The sequence below is a fragment of the Canis aureus genome, chromosome 9, assembly GCF_053574225.1.
Source record: "Canis aureus isolate CA01 chromosome 9, VMU_Caureus_v.1.0, whole genome shotgun sequence".
Classification (NCBI taxonomy): domain Eukaryota; kingdom Metazoa; phylum Chordata; class Mammalia; order Carnivora; family Canidae; genus Canis; species Canis aureus.
Window position 1 is genome coordinate 75,486,122 of NC_135619.1, and position 19,279 is coordinate 75,505,400.

The 19,279-nt window shown below is 39.5% G+C and overlaps 2 long non-coding RNA genes and 1 other non-coding gene across 3 annotated transcripts in view; 1 reads left to right on the forward strand and 2 right to left on the reverse strand.

Annotated features, from left to right (window-relative positions):
• The window catches only part of LOC144321222 (uncharacterized), a 43,101-nt gene that overhangs the window by 16,784 nt on the left and 7,038 nt on the right, over positions 1-19,279 (reverse strand). The gene's annotated exons all lie outside the window — the stretch shown is intronic.
• LOC144321224 (uncharacterized) overlaps positions 1-19,279 on the forward strand; it is a 32,638-nt gene that overhangs the window by 5,462 nt on the left and 7,897 nt on the right. The window lies entirely within an intron of this gene.
• On the reverse strand, positions 17,372-17,532 carry LOC144321482 (U1 spliceosomal RNA). The gene has a single exon (XR_013387136.1). It is a non-coding gene; the product is annotated as a U1 spliceosomal RNA (small nuclear RNA).

The following is a 19,279-nucleotide window of genomic DNA, read 5'->3' on the forward strand; positions in this document are numbered from 1 at the left end:
CTCGTCACAGAGCATGCCCTCGTCAAGGCAGAGTTGTCTGTTTGAGCCTCCCTTCCTACAGGCTCATCCTGTGTGATTCTTGCCCTGGTCCTAGGGATCAGCCATTTCTGCAAGGAGCCCTGGTTCTTTTCACTGGAGAACAGCGGTGCTAGAAGCCAAGCGCTGGGCACTGGGTGTGCTCATCGCTCCTGGGATGGCATTGCTTCTAGGCCCCTCGGCCAACGGAAATATAGCACAACTGGGTGTGCTAATGTGCATGGCTACGTCCCTATAAATAATTCCGTATGTAGTCATTTGTATCCATGTTACGCTAAACATGAGTTCAGGCTGACATTTCTACGTCCGATCTACACCACGTGGGTCATTCCTCCCGTGGCTTCTGTCTAAATTCCCACACCAGCAGTGAGAAGTCTGACTCCTGTTTGCCTGCCGACGACTTACGGCCTGTCTGCCTGTCGTCTTGCAGATTCCACTCATTTCCAAAGTTACTTAGGCCAGTGCTTTCTCTCCCATTCTCCTTCAATGAGGTTTTTTCACTCATTGTACACAGCTAAATTCTCTCATCACAGCGTGTATCCGTTCCTGGGAGACTTGAGACCTAAATCATTGGTTTTTAACTGGTGTACATTAAGGGTCTCTCTGGACTGTAAAATTATATGGGTTTTGACAAATGCATGATGTCGTATACCCATAGTTACAGGATCCTACAGAGTGGTTTGACCTCCTGTGCTCCATCTACTAACCCTTCCCTCCCCCCAAGCACCTGGCAGGCATTGACCTTTTTAGTGACCATAGTTTTCACTTTTCCAGAATGTCGTATGGTTGGAATCATAGAGTCTGCAGCCTTACCAGACTGGTTTCTCTCACTTAGGGATAGGCAGTCAAGGTTCCTCTGTATCTTTTCATGACTTGATAGCTCATTTCTTTTCATTGCTGAATAATATTCCATTGTCTGGAATTTATCCGTTCACCGACTGAAGGAAACCTTAATTGCCTCCAGTTTGGGGTGATGATGACAAAAACTGCCATAAACATTCAGGTGCAGGTTTGTGTGGACATACGTTTTCATATCAGTTGGATAAATACTGAGGAGTGCAATTGTTGGCTTGCATTGTAACATTATGTTTAGCTTGCAAGAAAGCACAGAACCGTCTTCCAAAGTGCCTGCACCATTTCGCATTCCCACCGGGAGTAAATGAGCGTTCTTGTTGCACCACATCCTTGCCAGCACTCAGTGTTGCCAGTTTCTTTTTTTATTTTAGCCGTTCTAATGGATGTGTAGCGGTATCTCATTGTTTTAATTTGCAATTCCATAATAAGAAATGGATCCGCTTTTTTTTGCCATCTGCATATATTCCTTGGTGAGCTGCCTGTTTAGCTCTTTTGCCCATTTTTAATTGGGATATTTGCTTGCTGGTTGCTGAGTAAGATTTCTGTATATTTTTGGACAGATTTGAGAGGCTGACTAAACAAATGGACAGGCCATATATGCCAACAGGACTCTGGCCCACAACCCGCAGCTGCCATTGTCCACAGTAGCCAGCCTGCTGCAAGCTGCGCTGGCAGGAAGTCAGACCATCATCGCCAGCAACAATCCAAGAGACCAAACTAATCCCTATAGCAATCAACCCAAAATAGCCTGGACTTTAGTTATAAATGACACATCCTTAATTTTTGTTCCCACTTTCAACTTACGACCAATCAGAGAAAGCCAAATATGCTCCCCTAAGCAACCACACGGGACGCCCACTCCCAGAGCCCAGCTTCCCAGCTTCGGTCAGCGTCTGCCTGAGTGTGCTTTCTCACAATAAACTCTTTCCACTCCTCTGCCTGCCTTTGAGTCTCAGGCAAACACGAGCAATGGTGGCCAACTCCCTTGCTACAGCAAACTTTGAACAAATAGGCTTTGCCTCTTCTCATTTGGTTTGTCATTTACTTCCACAAAGTGCTTTATGGGTTATGTGCTTTGCAAAGCTTTCTTAGTCTTCAGCTTGTCTGTTGGTTCTCTTCACTGTGTCTTTCACAGGGCATAAGCTCTGGATTTTAATGAAGTCCAATTTATGTTTTCTTTCATGGACCATGTTTCTGGTGTTTTATCTAAAAGGTCATCCCAAGTTCACTCACTCTCCTATATCCTCTTCTAGGATTTTTTAAATATTACATTTTATATTTAGGTCTATGACCCATTTTGAGCTAATTTTTGTAAAGGATGTAAGATCTGTGTCTAGATTCCATTTTTTTGGGGGGGGATCATGTGAATGTCCTATAGTTCTACCACCATTTGTTGAAAAGACTATCCTTTTTCCATTGTACTACACTTGTGTCCCTCTGACAGATCAGCCAGTTATACTTCTGTGAGTCCATTTCTGAGATCTGTAGTCTGTTCCATTGACACATTTTACATATTGCTGTATTTCATTGCCTAATATTTTCTTGAGGATATCTGCATCTATGTTCATGAGAATTATTGGTTTATAGTTCCCTTTCCTTGCTCTGTTTTTATCTGGTATTGGCATTAGGGTCATGTTGGCCCCATAGAATGAATTAGGAAGTATTCCTTCCCCCTGTTTCCACTTTCTGGGAAGAGAATTGTAGAAAATTGGTACCATTTCTTCCTTAAATGTTTGGTAGTTTCACCAGTCAAGCTACCTGGACTTGCTGCTTTTTTTTCCCCAGAAGGTTATCAATCATGGATTCAGCTTCTTTAACAGACATAAGCCTAATCAGATGATCTATACTCCTTGTGTGGATTTGGGTAGTTTGTGTCCTTTAAGGAATTGGTCCATTTCATTTAAGTTATCAAACTTGTGAGCATGGAGTCATCCACAGTATCCTTTTATTATCCTTTAATCCCCATGAGATTAGAACTGAGATCAGTCTGGCTCTGCAATCCTTAGAACTGAGACCCACCTGAGACTACCTTTCAAAGTTTGGCATGGGTTATTGGATATGCTCTGAACTTGCCTTGTTATTGAGTTTATTTCTGTCTATAGCCTCCCCATTTTGAATTAGCTTCAGTATAAGGTCAGATTCGAATCTTCCCTTCAGTTTCATCCAGATCAAGGTGCTGTACTGCCATCCCAGTGGATCTGCTTTGAACCGGAACCATCCTCAGGATTGGGGACGGCAGCAAGGAGCATGGAGATTGTGTCAATGAGGTGCTGGGGCTTGTCTGTGCCCCAACTAAGCCTGAAGGGGCCTCAAAGGAGGCTGTTCTACTTTAGTAGAGTCACTGGTAAATGATGTGGGGGTAGAAGACTAGGAGAGCACACAGCCCTCCTGATGGGGAGTGACTAAGCTTGTAGCAGTGACTCTCAAACTTGTCTGCATATTGGAGCTTAAGAAAAGTACTGATGTCCAGGCTTTGTGCCAGAGACACTCACTCAGTTGGTTTGGGGTGCAGCCCACGCTCAAATACCTTGGATAAAGGTCCAAGCACAGGCACTGACTACATCTTGGAACATTTCACCCATATATGGCACCAAATAATGGAAAGGATGGAAGGAAAGGATGTGTTGGGGCCCCTTGGGTGGTCACACCTTAGGAAGCCAAAGGGCTTCATTTGCCATGTGACAATGCTGACTTCACCTGTGAAGTCATATGCTGTCACTAGGAGAGACTGGGAAAGCCTGGTGTAGAACGATCCAACCCTGTGAGGTCACTGATATAAGTTGTAACACGCTAAAGAGAGCAAAACAAGCCTGATGGCTCCCCCTCAGCCTTAGGAACAGTTACGCCCTCAAAATTCTCACTAGAAATTAAAGAAAGCCTCTGCCTGAGGGCCCTGCATGAGAAAGGAGTCCTTGGATGTCACTGCTGTCAATCTGCTTGGGTGTTAAAGAAACATCGCCTGCAGGAAGGGGAAGCTACGGTTGTTTGCACAGGGCTTGACTGCGGAGGCACCTGGTTTTGCCTTTTCCTGCCTGGAGTCCATGGTCTGGCTTCAATCCCAGGTAAATGTCAGAAGGAACCCAGAGCAAGCTCTAGACTGACTAAATGCAGCCAAACAGACAAACACTACTAAGAGATTAAGAGAAATGAACAGAATGCATGGGTTTGTCTGACTGAAAACCCTAGCAGCAGTGACTTCAGGCAGAGCTGAATCAAGGTGCTCCATGATTTGCCATCAGTCTGCCTCCACTTTTGCTTCCTGCTGTCCTCTGTGTTGGCCACCTCCTCTCAGGCTTTCCATTAATGGTAGCAAATGGTTTCTGCCATAACCAGACTCAAGTCTGCCCAGCTTGCAGCCCCAAGGGAAAGGAATGTATAAACTGCTTCTTGCTTTCCAGTGGCCACTTGCCCTTCTCCCATTGGAATGGAATTTTGAGCAAAGCCCACAGACCCAGTGACCTCTTCACTACCTACCTAGGTCTGCTGGAATCCTCTATGAGATCCTCGAGGTCTACTTACTATACCTCTCCGCCCTGCTGTCTGCCCAGGGAGGTTGCCCTTAATCAACAATAGCCACAGATTCCCTTGCTCTCTCTATTCTAAAAGCCTCTGGCTAATGAAAAACTCCAGCAGGAAACGGTGGCCACATTATTTATTCCTCCAGCTTCTTCGTGTCAGCATTGCCGCAAGCTGGCCATGTCACTTCTCCAGAGTTCACATTTCCTTTCACGGCAGCCCCTCTGCACCTGCCTTTCCCTGTTCTGCTCCCTCCTCTCACCCTTCAGACAGGAATGGTAACAGTCCTCGCTTGTTACCAGCTTGGGGTACAGCTCTATTGCTTGAGGGTTTCTATATCCCACCCATAATTAGAATGTGCTCTCTGGATCCTTCCCAAATGCTGACAGATGCACTAGATTTGATGCAGGAAAAAGCTCTAGCCAGTTGGATATGCATAGAAACGATGTGAGAAACTTCCAGGTCACACCCTGAAAGGAAGAGGTGTGCATCCTACCACCATTGTCTCACCCTCTTCACGGTCTGGTGCAAAGCAGATTAGGTGAAAAGCCATCCTGGACACGTGGACAAGAGCAATATCCTAGGGATGGTGGAGCAAAAATATAGTAAGAGCTAGGATTCCTGCATGCTCCATAGAGCAGAGCTGCCAAAGTCAGACAAAACTACTGTTGGGGTATTTCAACCATGGTGATTTAGAGCCTCTGTCTTTGAAGCTGAACCCATGTTCCAACCACACAGTGACCCTCTCTTTCTCAATAATTCCTGTCAATGTTCCCGAATTGTCTCTCTGTCCTTGAGCCACATCTCCAACTACAATCCAATCATTATTGCCAGGGAAATGGAATATTCTAACTGGCCAGGCTTGAATCCATCCCTGGAACTGGAGCTCTGATACTAGAAGGATGGCAGATTTGTGTTGGGGGAGCAAAAGTAACTATTCCTTATAGTTGTGACCAGAGCCACACTAAGCAATTCCTATGCACCTATATCCATGGTCTCATCCTTGCAGTACTTTATTAGCTCTTGTGATTCTGGGGGCCAACTGGGTTTAGTTGGGCTACTCTTCCTTGGGTCTCTTGCAGTAGAGGATAAAGGAAGCTGGGGCAATGTGCAGGCTCACCTGGCTGGCCATCCAAAAGGGCAACAGTTGAAGCTGACTGTTGGCTGGAAGTATAGCTGTGGCTGCTGACCAAAGTGTCCATAAACAGTGTCTTTTTTAAAGATTTTATTTATTTATTCATGAGAGACACAGAGAGAGAGAGAGACAGAGACACAGGCAGAGGGAGAGGCAGGCTCCGTGCAGGGAGCCCGATGTGGGACTTGATCCCAGGACTCTGGGATCATGCCATGAACCAAAAGCAGATGTTCAACAGCTGAGCCACCCAGGCGTCCCTACAAACAGTGTCTTGATATGGTTTGGGCTTCTCACAGAAAGGTGCTCCCAGTGTAGTGGCCCCACATTTCTTACATGGTAGCTGGCTTCCAAGAAGCAGGAAGAGGAAACTATCAAGCCAGTAGAGAGCTATGGGCAGAACTGCCATGGCATCACTTCTACCATATGCTTTTAGACAAAGAAGCCATAGGGCCACCTGGTTTCGAAGGCGTTCAGAAATATTTCACCTCTGTAGCAGTGGTGGCAAGTTCACACTGCAAAAGAGAATTGTAGGAAGGGAGAGATTGTGGCAGCTATCTTTAGAAAATACACCCTGGCACAGTCTGCCCTCTGGCCACAGTTCTCATCCCTCCATAGACAAAATATTCTCAGCCCTCATCCAAGACCCCAAAATCTATCCAATTACAGCATCAGCTTAAGGTCCAGGTTTAATTAAATTAGGTCCAGGTAAGCATGAGACTCCTCAAGTACAACACTCCAAATATGGTTCTTCTTTATGAAGATCTGTATGATAAAAAGGATCTGACCTCTCACAATATGAAATGAGGGCATGGAATAACTATCACCTCACTCTTAACCAAAAATGGGCCTCACAACCCTAAAATCCAGCCAAGTACTTTGTACCAGTTCCCTGATTAGGATAAGTTCTATTCCCTGAAAGTGGTTCTCTGTGGTTCTGGTTTTACTCTTTGAGCTCTAACCTCTATTCCTAGAATCAGTCCTCATTTTCCATAATAAATGGCCCACAGTTTCAGCTGAGTAGTTTCCTCAGCCTGCTTTCTGCCTTAGGAAGTTGAGGGCTCAAAGGCTTCTTTTGGTTTTAAATTCCCTTTTAGCCCACACTGACATAATTTCTTTATAAACTGTGGATTCCTGTGTATCAACTTATAATCTCTTGAGACAGGCTTCTCTCTACCTTGGGTAGAGACCCAGGGTATATCATCCTTAGGACTCTTTAAAACCCTATTTATAAAAAATAAAAAATTAAAAAAAAAAAACTACTTATAGGAGAGAGTCTACAAAAGAGTTTCTCAACTGAAGGTGATTTTGCTACTGCCTGAAGAACATGTGAATGTCTGGAGACATTTTTGGTTTTCACAAGTGGTGAGGGGCTGTCATGTAGTGAGCAGAGAGCTGAAATGATACTAAACATCCAACAATGCACAGAAAAGCTTCCTATGAAAGGAATAATCCATCCCCAAATGTCAGTAAAACCAAGGTCAAGAAACACTGGCCTAAAAAAAAAAGAAAAGAAAAAGAAACACTGGCCTATAGGAATTGCCCTAAAATATTTCTAAATCCTCAGGTAAGCATCTTACAGTCACATGTTTGTCTTCGTGTGATCAGGATCACTAGAAGACATACAGTCTTAAAAATTCCTCCCAAGAGGAAACAAGAAGTGTAGAGTGGGTGCATTCATAGAAAAGATCTGATAAAGCCTCAAAATCCCTAGCCAGGCTGACTGGTGAAGACATCTCTTTCCCAAAGCCAGTCAGCAAAGACTGGAAGAGGTGACTACTTCTTCAGATATGAAGACAGCAACACAAGATTTCAAAAAATATGAAAAAAAAATAAAGAAAACATGACATCATGAAAAGAGCAAGTAAGCTTATTTTTTCAGTGACTTACCTCCCAAAAATAGAGATCTATGAGTTACCTGACAAAAAATTCAAAACAATGGTTTTAAGGAATCCTAGTGAGATGCAAAAGAACACAGATCAGCAACTCAAAGAAATCAGGAAAACAGAACATGAACAAAATGAGAACAGAGAAATATAAATTCTAAAAGAGAACCAAAAAAATGTGATGGTTGGGGGGGAGGTGAGATAGGGGATGAGATGAGGGAGTGTACTTGTGATGAGCACCAAGTATTGTATGGAAATGTTAAATCCACTATATTTTACACCTACACTAATATTACACTATATGTTAATTAACTGGCATCTAAATAAGAACTTTAAAAAATAAAGACTATTTAAAACCACCCCCCCCAAAAAAAAAAAACAAATTCTGGAGCCAAAGAAAACAATGAAGTGAAACATGCAACCAAGAGCATCAAAAGCAAACTGGATCTAAGCAGAAGAAAGAATCTGTGGACTCAAAGATAGGTCATATGAAATCATCCATTCAGAGAAGAAAAAAGAATGAAGAGTGAAGAAAACCTATGAGAATTATGGGGCATCATCAGATGAATAATATACATATGAGAATCCCAGAGGAAGTAGAAAGGGGAAGAAAGCTTATTTAAAAAAATAATGGCTAAAAACTTTCTAAATTTGGGAAGAAATATGGACTTCTAAGTGCATGAAGGTCATAGGTTCCCAAACAACCCAAGAGGGATTGGTCAAGATACATTAAGGGAAAAAAAATACTGTCAAAAAAAATCAAAGACAATGAATTTCAAAAACAGTAAGAGGAAAGAAATTCATTACATACCCCCCTTAGACTATCAGTGGATTTATTAGTGGAAACCTTGCAGACCAGAAGAGTGGGGTGAGATATTAAAAGTGCTGAAAGGAAAAAACTACCATCCAAGAATAATTTACCCAGCAAAGCTATCCTTCAGAAATGGAGAGATAAAGAGTTTTCTGGATAAACAAAAGCTGAGGAGGTTCCTCACCACTAGACCTGCCCTGTAAGAAATGCTAAAGGGAGTTCTTCAAGACAAAATGGAAGGACACTAACTAGTAACATGAAAACATATGAAAGTATAAAACTCACTGGTGAAGGTAAGTATATAGTCAAATTTAGAATACTCTAGACTGTCACAATGATGTTAAATCAGTTAACTCTAGTAGAAAGGGTTAAATGAAAAATATATTAAAAAAACAGACATGGGGGATGCCTGGATGACTCAGTGGTTGAGTGTCTGTGGCTCAGGTCATGATCCTGGAGTCCTGGGATCAAGTCCCACATCAGGCTCCCCTGAGGGAGCCTGCTTCTCCCTCTGCCTGTGTCTCTGCCTCTCTCTGTGTGTCTCTCATGAATAAATAAATAAAATCTTTAAAACAAAAAAACATAGGTAGCATAATTTGTTAATGGATACACAATGTAAAAAGATACAAATTGTGACATCGAAAATATAAAATGTAGTGGGGAGTATAAATGTAGAGTTTTTGTATGTGATTGCAGTTATACTGTTAACAGTTTAAAATAGCCTGTTATATTTCATGTAGGTGTCATGGTAACCACAAAGCAAAAATCTAATGTAGATATACAAAAGGTAGAGAAATGAATCAAAAGTGCCACTGCAGAAAATTGTCAAATCATGAAGGAAAATAGTAAGGAAGAAAGGAACTACAAAATGACCAGGAAAGAAAAAAAAGAACAAGGACAATTACAAGTCCTTACCTGCTATCAATAATTATTTTCAGTGTAAATGATTTAAATTCTCCAATCAACAATCAAAAGATGCAGAGTAGTTGAATTGATTTGTTGTAAAAACCCAACTATATGCTTCCCATAAAGGACTCAATTCAGGTTCAAGGACACACAGAGGCTCAAAGTGAAGGGATGGGAAAAGATATTCCACACAACTGAGAACCAAATGAGAGCAGAGGTAGTTTTAGACAAAATAGACTTTAAGTCAGAAACTGGAACAAGAGACAAAGTCATTATATAATGATTAAGAGTTCAATTCGTCAAATGGTTCTGTTGTGAATACATTTGCACGTAATATTGAAGTGCCTGAGTACATTAAGCAAATAGCAGATCTGAAGGGAGAAATAAATAGCAATGTAATAGTAGTAGGGAATGTCAGTACCCCACTTTCAATAATAGATAGCTCATCCAGACAGAAAATAGGCTTTGGACTTGAACTACACTTTCGACCAAATGGACCTAACAGACATGGGATTTCATCCAACAGCAGCAGAATACACATCCTTCTCAGGGGTACACTTAACATTCCCCCAGGATAGACCATGTGTTAGGTCACGAAACAAGTCTTACTTAACAAAGTTAAGAAGATTGAAAGTGCATTGATTATCTTTTCTGACCATGTTTGTATGAAACCAGAAATCAATCACAAGAATAAAGGTAGACAATTTGCAAATATGTGGAACCTACAGAACCTGTGAAATGGAAGAAAATATTTGCTAACCACATAACTGGTAGGGAGTTAATATCTAAAATATATAATAAAGTCATACAACTCAGGAGAAAAAAAATAATCCACTTTTAAAATGAGCAAATAATCGAAATAGACAATTTTCCAAGGACATGCAAATGGCCAACATGAAAAGGTGCTCAATATCGCTAATCATCAAAGAAATGCATGCAAATAAAACCCATAACGAGATACCACTCATGGTTGGGGACACTATGGGAAACGGTATGAAGATTCTCCAAAAAATTCAAAACGGAGCTACTCTATGATCCAGTAATCCCCTTCTGAGGATATATCTGAAGGAAATGAAATCAGTATCTCTAAGAGACATCTGCACTGCCATGTTGATTGCCACGTTATTTCTGATAGCCAAGATGTGGAAACAACCCAAGTGTCTGTCAACAGATGAGTGGATAAAGAAAATATTATACACAGTGTAATATTACTCAGCAATTAAAAAGAGAGTGAAATCTTTTTAAATCCATTTGTGATAAGACGGATAACCCTAAAGGACATTATGCTAAGTGCAATGAGCCAGAAAAAGAAAGAGAAATACTATGTGATCTCACTCATATGTGGAATCTAAACACACACAAAAAAAGACAGAGAAGCTCATAGAAACAAAGTAGAATGGTGGCTGCCAGAGGTTTGACGAGGAGGGGGAAATGGGCAGGTGTTGGGCAAAGGGTACAAACTTCCAATTATAAGATGAATAAGTTCTGGGGAGCTAATGGACAGCACGGTGACTCTGCTAATAATGCTGCATTGTATGTTTGAAATTAGCTAAGTGAGTAGATGTTAAGTGTCCTCACCACATACACATGAAAATGGTAATTAGTGAGGTGACCGAAATGTAGTAATTATTTAACAATATATACATATATCAAATCATCACATTTGTAGACATTGAATACATACAATTTTATCAGCTCAATAACGCTAGGGAAAATAAATAAATAAATGACCAATACTATCAAATCTACCTGCATACTCCATCCTTATTCCATCACCCTGACTGCCCTCTATCATTCCCTTGCCTTGTTTTTTAGATTTATGTATTTATTCATGAAAGAGAGAGAGGCAGAGACATAGGCAGAGCAGGCTCCCTACAGGGAGCCTGATTAGGGACTCGATCCTGGGACCCCGGGATCACAACCTGAGTCAAAGACAGATGCTCAACCGCTGAGCCACCCAGGCATCCCTCCCTTGCCTTGTTGTAGAATTACCACATGTGTATCCTCAAATGCACATTGCCTTATTTTGCTTTGTTTCGAGCTCTATAAAAATTGTGCCAAGCCATGTATATTATCCAGAAACCCTGTTTCTACTGGGCATTGTTTCTAAGACAATATTGAACTTCGCTAAATTTCATTTTTTATTGCTATATAATACTCCATTGTACTAATGCATCACAATGTATTTATCCATTCTCTTGCTTATGGGAACACGAGTTATTTCCAGATATTTGCTCTTATGCACAATACTGCTTTTAACATTCTTGGACATACCTCCTGGCACATGTATGCCAAAATGTCTCTAGGCTCTATTAACTAGGACTGGAACAGGTGAGTCATAAGTATGCATTACATTCAACTCCACAGGATATCAAATCACTTTTTTAAAGATTTTGTTTGTTTGTTTGTTTGTTTGTTTGTTTATGTATTTATTTGAGAGTGAACATGCAAGAGTGGGAGAGGGAGAAGCAGACTCCCTGTTGAGCAGGGAGTCTGATGTGGGGCTTGATCCCAGGACCTTGGGATCACGACCTGAGCTGAAGGCAGACACTTAACCAACTGAGCCACCTAGGCACCCCTCAAATCATTTTCCTTTTTTAAAATATTTTATTTATTTATTCATGAGAGACACAGAGAAGGAGAGAGAGACATAGGCAGAGGGAGAAACAGGCTCCCTGTGGGGAGCCCTGTGGGGAGCCCAAGATTCTGGGATCACACCCTGAGCCGAAAGCAGATGCTCAGCCACTGAGCCACCCAGGCGTCCTCTCCAATCATCTTCTAAAGTACTGCACCAACCCTGAGTCGATGGGCGCGGCAGGTCTCACATTCCTGGGTTAGGCAGTGCTCAGAAAGGATGATCACATTGGGCATAACCCCACCTGAGCTGCGGGTGACTTGGGATGAGGGTCCTGCCAGGTGGGTGGCCCTCTCTCTTGCAGCCAGTAAACACCCTTTGATGTCAAGCTTTGGCAAATCACAGTGCCTGACTTAATCACTTATCGTGAGGCATCCATTTCAAAGACAGCTATCTCCAGTAAACACATTGCCAGCCCAATGACAAGATAAAGTGCATGGCCACCTCCACAAGATGTTGGTTGATTTTGACAATGGACCATCTGGGTCCCTTGCCTTCTCTCGTCCTATGCTTCCACTTCCTGGCTGTTATGTTTTTGGGGCACTCCCACCCTCTCACTCCCTCTCCCTCCAATCCCTACCACCGACCTTGTTTTGTGGCCATGTCTGTGCTGTGTAATTTCCCAGTCTTGTACTTTAAAAGTTTTTCAAAGATTCCTGGCAGTTGTAGCTGAAGGACTTCTTGCAGCTGTTATAAGAATCACCAGGCTGGGTCCAGCCACAACAATAGTTACTAATAAGCTGAGACCTGCACAAAACAGGTAAAAGGGTAGGGAGAGTCCCAGGCCCTCCCATACCACTAAATAGGGAAGTGGAGTAGCCTGCCAGGAAGCCCCACCACCGCCTCAGCCTCCTTCCACCCCTGCCCTGGTGGACCTGACAGTCATTGGTCCACCCTCCTAGTACCCAGCCAGCTCACCACCCTTCGAAAAAGCCAGGAAATAGAAACTTTGGAGACATCTAAACTACTTGGGAAGGGTGAGTCCAGAATGCTGTCCAGCATCCGGACCACAGCTGCTCCATCTCACACTATGAGCCACAATCCCCAGCCCTTCTTCCCTGATCGCTACACCGGCATCCCCAACCTATGAGAAGCTCAAGGAGGAGCTCAAAGTGGCCATACTCGGGAGACCCCAGAGCTCAGCTCCTATGGGGACCACCATGGTCAACATCCACAGTGAGAACTCCATGCCCAACCTCATAGTCTGGTCCCTGTTCAACCTGCCTGGGCTTTGTGGCCTTCACCCATCCTATGAAATCTAGGGACTGAAAGATAGGAGGAGACACAATAGGGGCCCAGGCCTATGCCTCCACTGCCAAGTGCCTGAACATCTGAGCCCTGGTCTCGGACCTCCTTCTGATCATTACCTTCATTTTATTTTCACCACTGGTTCATGAGGGATTTTTGAAGCAATTTCAGAGATCATAAAAGGTTATGGAAGCTACTGGTAACTGTCCGTAGCCTGAGGCTGTCACTCCTTCCACTGAATTTTATGTACACATCAGTCTATAGTTGAATTCAATAAAGCACTTGTGTGTGGGAAAAAGAATAAAATAATGTATTGCATCAATATCACACTTCCAAGCAGTTTATGTATCAGTGCACTTCTCCCCCTCACAACGCTCTGTTAAACTCCTATTTTTTTCCCAATCTAATAGTCATAATAGTATCTTCTTATGATCTTAATTCATATTTTCTAGATTAATTTTTTTATGTTTATTGACCACTCATACTGCTTCTTCTATTAACTAATCTTTTGTCCATTTTCCTCTCGGTTTGTTTATTTTCTTATTGAGTTCTTTATGTAGTATCAATACTAATCCTTTGTTGCATCTGGGTTGCTTACATCTTTTCCCAGCTCCTGACATGTCTTTTCACTTTATGGAGTCTCTGAGAAAGAAAAGTTTATCATTTTATGTCAACATCTAATAAAATCCCTGAAAATCCTTCTCTAGGAACGTCATGCCCACTCCTAACCTTTCTATTTTCATAAAGTTTTTTAGAATTAGAACTCTGTTGAGATTTTGATTGAAATTCCAGAGATCAACATATGAAGAACTGACATCCATATGTATCAAATAATTCAATTCATGAACATTGTACATTTTCCACTAAAGTTTTTTTTTAATATCTTCCAAAAGATAAGGTTCTCTAAAACTTTTACTTATTTTACTAGACTTATCCCCATGTCTATTATGTGGGATTTTAAAATTGTGTATTTTAATTTTTTCATTGTTGGTATACAGAAACACAATTAATTTTTGTATATTGATCTTAGACCAATATATTTTATTGATCTTTTATTATTACTATCAATATATCTGTAGAGACTTTGGAATTTTTCCATGTAGACATCATGATAATGTTTTACTTCCAAACCACATAGAATTTCTTCTTGCCTTACAGCTGAGGGCCTCTACTACCAGGCTGATAGAAGAAGTGATAATAAATATCTTTTCTTATTAATGGTTTTGAAGGCAGTGCTTCTAATGTTTCACAATTAAGAATTATGTTTGCTATTAAGTGTTTGACCAATACCCTTTATCAAGTTAAGTGAGCTCCCTCTTATTTCTGGTTCACTAAGTGGATATTTTTTTTCCCTAAATAAATGTAAACATTTATTTTCTATGTCTACTGAAATGATTATATGTACTTTCCCCTTTACTGAGTTAGGATGAGTGAATTCAATTTATAGATATTCTAATGTTACACTATCCTATATCCTTGGGATAAAGCCTGGTTGTGATATATTTGTTTAGGAATTTTTGTGTTTTTGTTCTTAAGACGAGCTTGAAACTTTCCTTTCTTGTACCTTTGTTTGCTTGTGAGATCAAGGTTATTACTGTCCCACAGAATAAGTTTCATAAGTAGTCTCTAACTTTCTAATCTTTGAGAGAATTTGTGAAACATCAGAATAATCCACCCTTTTACATTTTAATAGAACTTACCTGGAAAACCAGCAGGCTAAAGTATTTTCTTCATAAGTTTTAGTCCCTGATTCAACTTTTGAATCATTATAAATGGTTCTGAATTTCTCTTTCTTCCTGAGTCAATTGTGGTAACTTAAGTTTTTCTAAAGATCCACTATTTCACCTTACATTTTTAAAGATTTTATTTATTCATGAGAGACACAGAGAGGGGCAGAGATGTAGGCAGAGGGAGGACAAGCAGGCTCCATGCAGGAGCCTGAGGCGGGACTCAATCCCAGAACTCCGGGATAATGTCCCGAGCAGAAGGCAGACGCTCAACCGCTAAGCCCCCCATGCATCCCCCAAATATTTCATCTTAGTTTTCAAATATATTGGCAAAAGCAATATTTATCATATTCTATGATAGTATCTTCTGTATATGTTATTAGGTCTCTTTTTTTATTCTTAATATTTTTTGCATTTTAGCTCTTTTTCCTTGAGACATCTGGCCAGAAATTTGTTTTATTTATATTTTAGGATACATTTGGCTTTTTTGAAATTTTCTATTGTTTTATTGTGTTCTAGTTCATTCACAGTCATATTTTTACTTTTATCTCCTTCCTTCAAATTTCTTTTTCTTTCTACTTCTTCATGTTATTTTATTCCTTGTCTTATCTAAGTTAAATACTTAAATCATTTATTTTTATACTTTATCTTTTTCTAATATAAGCATTTAAGGCTATAAATTTCTTTTTTTTTTTTTTTAGGCTATAAATTTCTTTCAAAGTATTATTTTCATGGCTTTCCACAAGTTTGCTATGTAATATTTTTATTATTTTTTGGAACAAAATATATTCAAATAAATGTGTTATAATATTTTATTTAACTCATGATATAATTAGAAGTGTGGTTATTAATTTCTTAATGAGAAATTTTAAATTTACCTTTTTGCTACTAACTTCTGGCTTAATTACATTATGGTGATGGAAAGTGATCTGTATAACCCCAGGTCTTTGAAATTTGTTGCAATCTGTTTCATAGCCTAAATGGTCAGTAATTTGCTCTGTTGCATTTTTTTATCCTTTAAATGTGCTACAAAGAAATATGTATTCTTTAATTGATGAATGCAGTGTCCATCTCTTATTGTTTGTAATCCATTGTTTCTGTTATATCAATTATATTCATTAAATCAAGCTTATAATTATGCTAGTAAGATCATACCCACACACATACACACACACTGATTTTTTTTTTTTGGCTGACATATTCATTACTGAGAGACTTGTGTTAAAATCTTCCTCTATGATATCAGGTTTCTCTATTTTCACCTACATTTTGCTTTATACATTTTAAAGCTGTTTTATTGAGTGCATACATGTTTGAAATTATTATATCTTCCTGGCGAGCTAAGGCAACTTTTCATTACACAATAATCATTTCTATCCCAAATAATTCCTATATATTTAAGTGTGTTTTGTTTGCTATCTGTATAGGCTCTCCTGATTTCTCTAGGTTAATATTGGTTTAGTCTATTTTTATATCTTTTACTCTCATTTTAAATGTTCATAAATTTTGGATGTATCTTTTATAAAAGCATATAGCAGAATTTAGTTTTTAAAATACAATCTGTCTCTTTTAACTGACATCAGTCCCTTCATTTATTTTCACAGCTTTGTGAGGTATGATGACACTCAGTAAACTACACATATTTAAAGTGCACAATTTAACAATGTATATACCCATTAAGCCATCATCCCAATAAAGCTAATGAACAAATCCATCCCCTCCTCAAATTCTCTCATGTCTATTTATAATCACTTTCTCTCACCCTTTACTGTCCTACCATCACCACACAACCACTGATCTTTCTGTCACTTTATGGAGTAAAGTATTTGCATTTCCTAGAATTTTACACAAATGAAATCATATGATGTAGACTCTTTTATTCTGGCTTATTTTATTCAGCATAAATTATTTTGAGCCCCCATCCATATTGTTGTATTGAAAGTTCATCCCTTCTTATTGCTGAATTGTGTTCTATTGTATAGATAAAGCAAAAATCTGTTTATCCATTCACCTGTTGATGAACATTTTTGTTGTTTCCAGGTTTGGTCTATTACAAGTAAGGCTAATATGAACATAAATATATGAATGTGGATATATACTTTCTTTTCTGTAGGAATGGAATAGCTAGATTATACAGCAAGTGTATGTTTAACTTTTTAAGAAACTGCTAGGGGCAGCTGGGTGCCTCAGTAGTTTGCCTTTGACTCAGGTCATGATCCTGGGATCCTGGGGTCGAGTCCCACATCAGGCTTCCTATGGGGAGCCTGCTTCTCCCTCTGCCTATGTCTCCGCCTCTCTGTGTGTCTCTCATGAATAAATAAATAAAATATATATTTTTTAAAAAAACTGCCAAACTTTTCTAAAGTAGTTGAACTATTTTGTATTTCCACCCCACAGCCCTCACCAGTACTTGGTAAATTCAGCCTTTTCATTTTAACCTTTCTATCTATGTATAGCCCTATATCATTATGGGAACTTGTATTTCCCTAATGAATAATGATGCTCAGTGTGTTTTCATGTGCTTAGTTGCCATCTGTATAACCTATGGTGAAGAATGTGTTAAAAATCTTTACCTTAAAAAAAAAATCTTTACCTTATTCAAGAAAAAATTTGTTCAGACATGGGAGAGCATGAATACAGTCCACCACAACTACAAATTATGCAGTCAAGAGTCTGTATTTGGGGAAATCAGAGGGTTCAACATACTCTAAGTGCAAGGGATAAGCCACGCCCTAGAAAAACCATTTTCATGATCATGTTATCACCCCTCAGTTCATTTGTAATTGGATTCTTTCTCCTCTTATTACTGAGTTTTCAGAATTCTTTACATATTCTAGATATAAGAACTTAACTCTTAGATTACTTGCAAATAGTTTTCTCCTGGTCTGTGGCTGGTCTTTTTATTAACTTAGTGTCTTTTTCAGAGCAGAAACTCTATTATTGCTATGAAATCCAATTTATTAATTTTTTTCTTTTATGAATTATGCTTTCAATATCGTATCTGATAAATTTTTGCCTAACCCAAGGTCACAAAGGTTTACTCCCAGGTTTTCTTCTAAAAGGTTTAGTTTTTAAGATTTACAATTTGGTCTATGCATGTGATATGAAAAATGGATCGAAGTTCTTTCTTTGTGTGTTCAACTCTTCTGGCAGTTTTTGCTGGAATTACTCTGTAGAATTTCTTTTTGCATTTATAAAAGATTAGTTGTCCAAATATGCATAGGACTATTTCTGGACTCTGCTCTGTTCCATTGACCTACTTGTCTATCTTTTCACCAACAACACATAATTTTGCTTACTGTAGCTATATAATAAGCATTGAAACGAGGCAGTGTTAATCCTCCAACTTTGTTCTTTTTTCCCCAAAGTTATTTTGCCTATTCGAAGACCTTTGTGTTTTCATATCAATTTTAGAATCAACTAGTCAGTTCCTACAAAATAGGCCCCTGGGATTTTGATTGGGATTGCAATGAATCTATAGATAATTTGAGGAGAATTAACATCATAAAAACATCGTCTTTTGGTATAGAAATGCAGTATAGTCATTAGTTTATTTAGGCCTCATTTTGGTAAAGCTTTGCAGTTTTCATATATTTACAGGCCTTTCATATATTTTGTCATATCCATCCCTAAATAGTTCATTTCTTTAAACTGATTGCTGTTAGTACATGGGAAACAACTGATTTGTTTTTATTGATCTGCAGTTGTTCACTGTGTTAAACTCACTTTATAGTGTTTTTGGAGATTCTATTGGACTTTTTACGTAGACGATCACATCTGCAAATAAAAAGTCTTATGTCTCTTTCCAATATGAAAGCCTTTTATTTCCTTGTCTTAAAGCACTTATAGAACTTCCAACCACAAGTTGAGTAAAAGTGATGAGAGTAAACATCCCAGTCTTGTTCCATCTTAGGAAAAGAGCACTCAATAGGGGTGATGTTAGCTGTATGGTTTTGTAAATGCCCTTTGTCAGATTGAGAAAGTTCTCTACTGTTCCTGGTTTTCTGAGAGCTTTTGTTACTAAAGGATGTTGGATTTTGTCACATGATTTTTCTGCATCTATTAGTTTACCATATGGGTTTATTTCTTAATATGATAAATTACATTGTTTTTCTGATTTTTTGTGTATTTTTTTATTGAAGTTTGATTTGCCAACATATAGTATAACACCCAATTATACTTTTTTGCATCTGTATCCCTCCAAGTGTCCCCCTCAGTGCCCGTCACCCGGTCACCCCAACCCCCCACCCACCTACCCTTACACTACCCTTGTTCATTTTCCAGAGTTCGGAGTCTCTCATGTTCTGTCTCCCTCACTGATATTTCCCACTCATTTTCTCTCCTTTCCCCTATAATCTCTTTCACTACTTCTTATATTCCCCATATGAATGAAGCCATGTGATGATTGTCCTTCCCCGATTGACTCACTTCACTCAGCATAATACCCCCCAGTTCCATCAACATTGAAGCAAATGGTGGGTATTTGTCGTTTCTAAAGGCTGAGGAATATTCCATTGCATACATAGA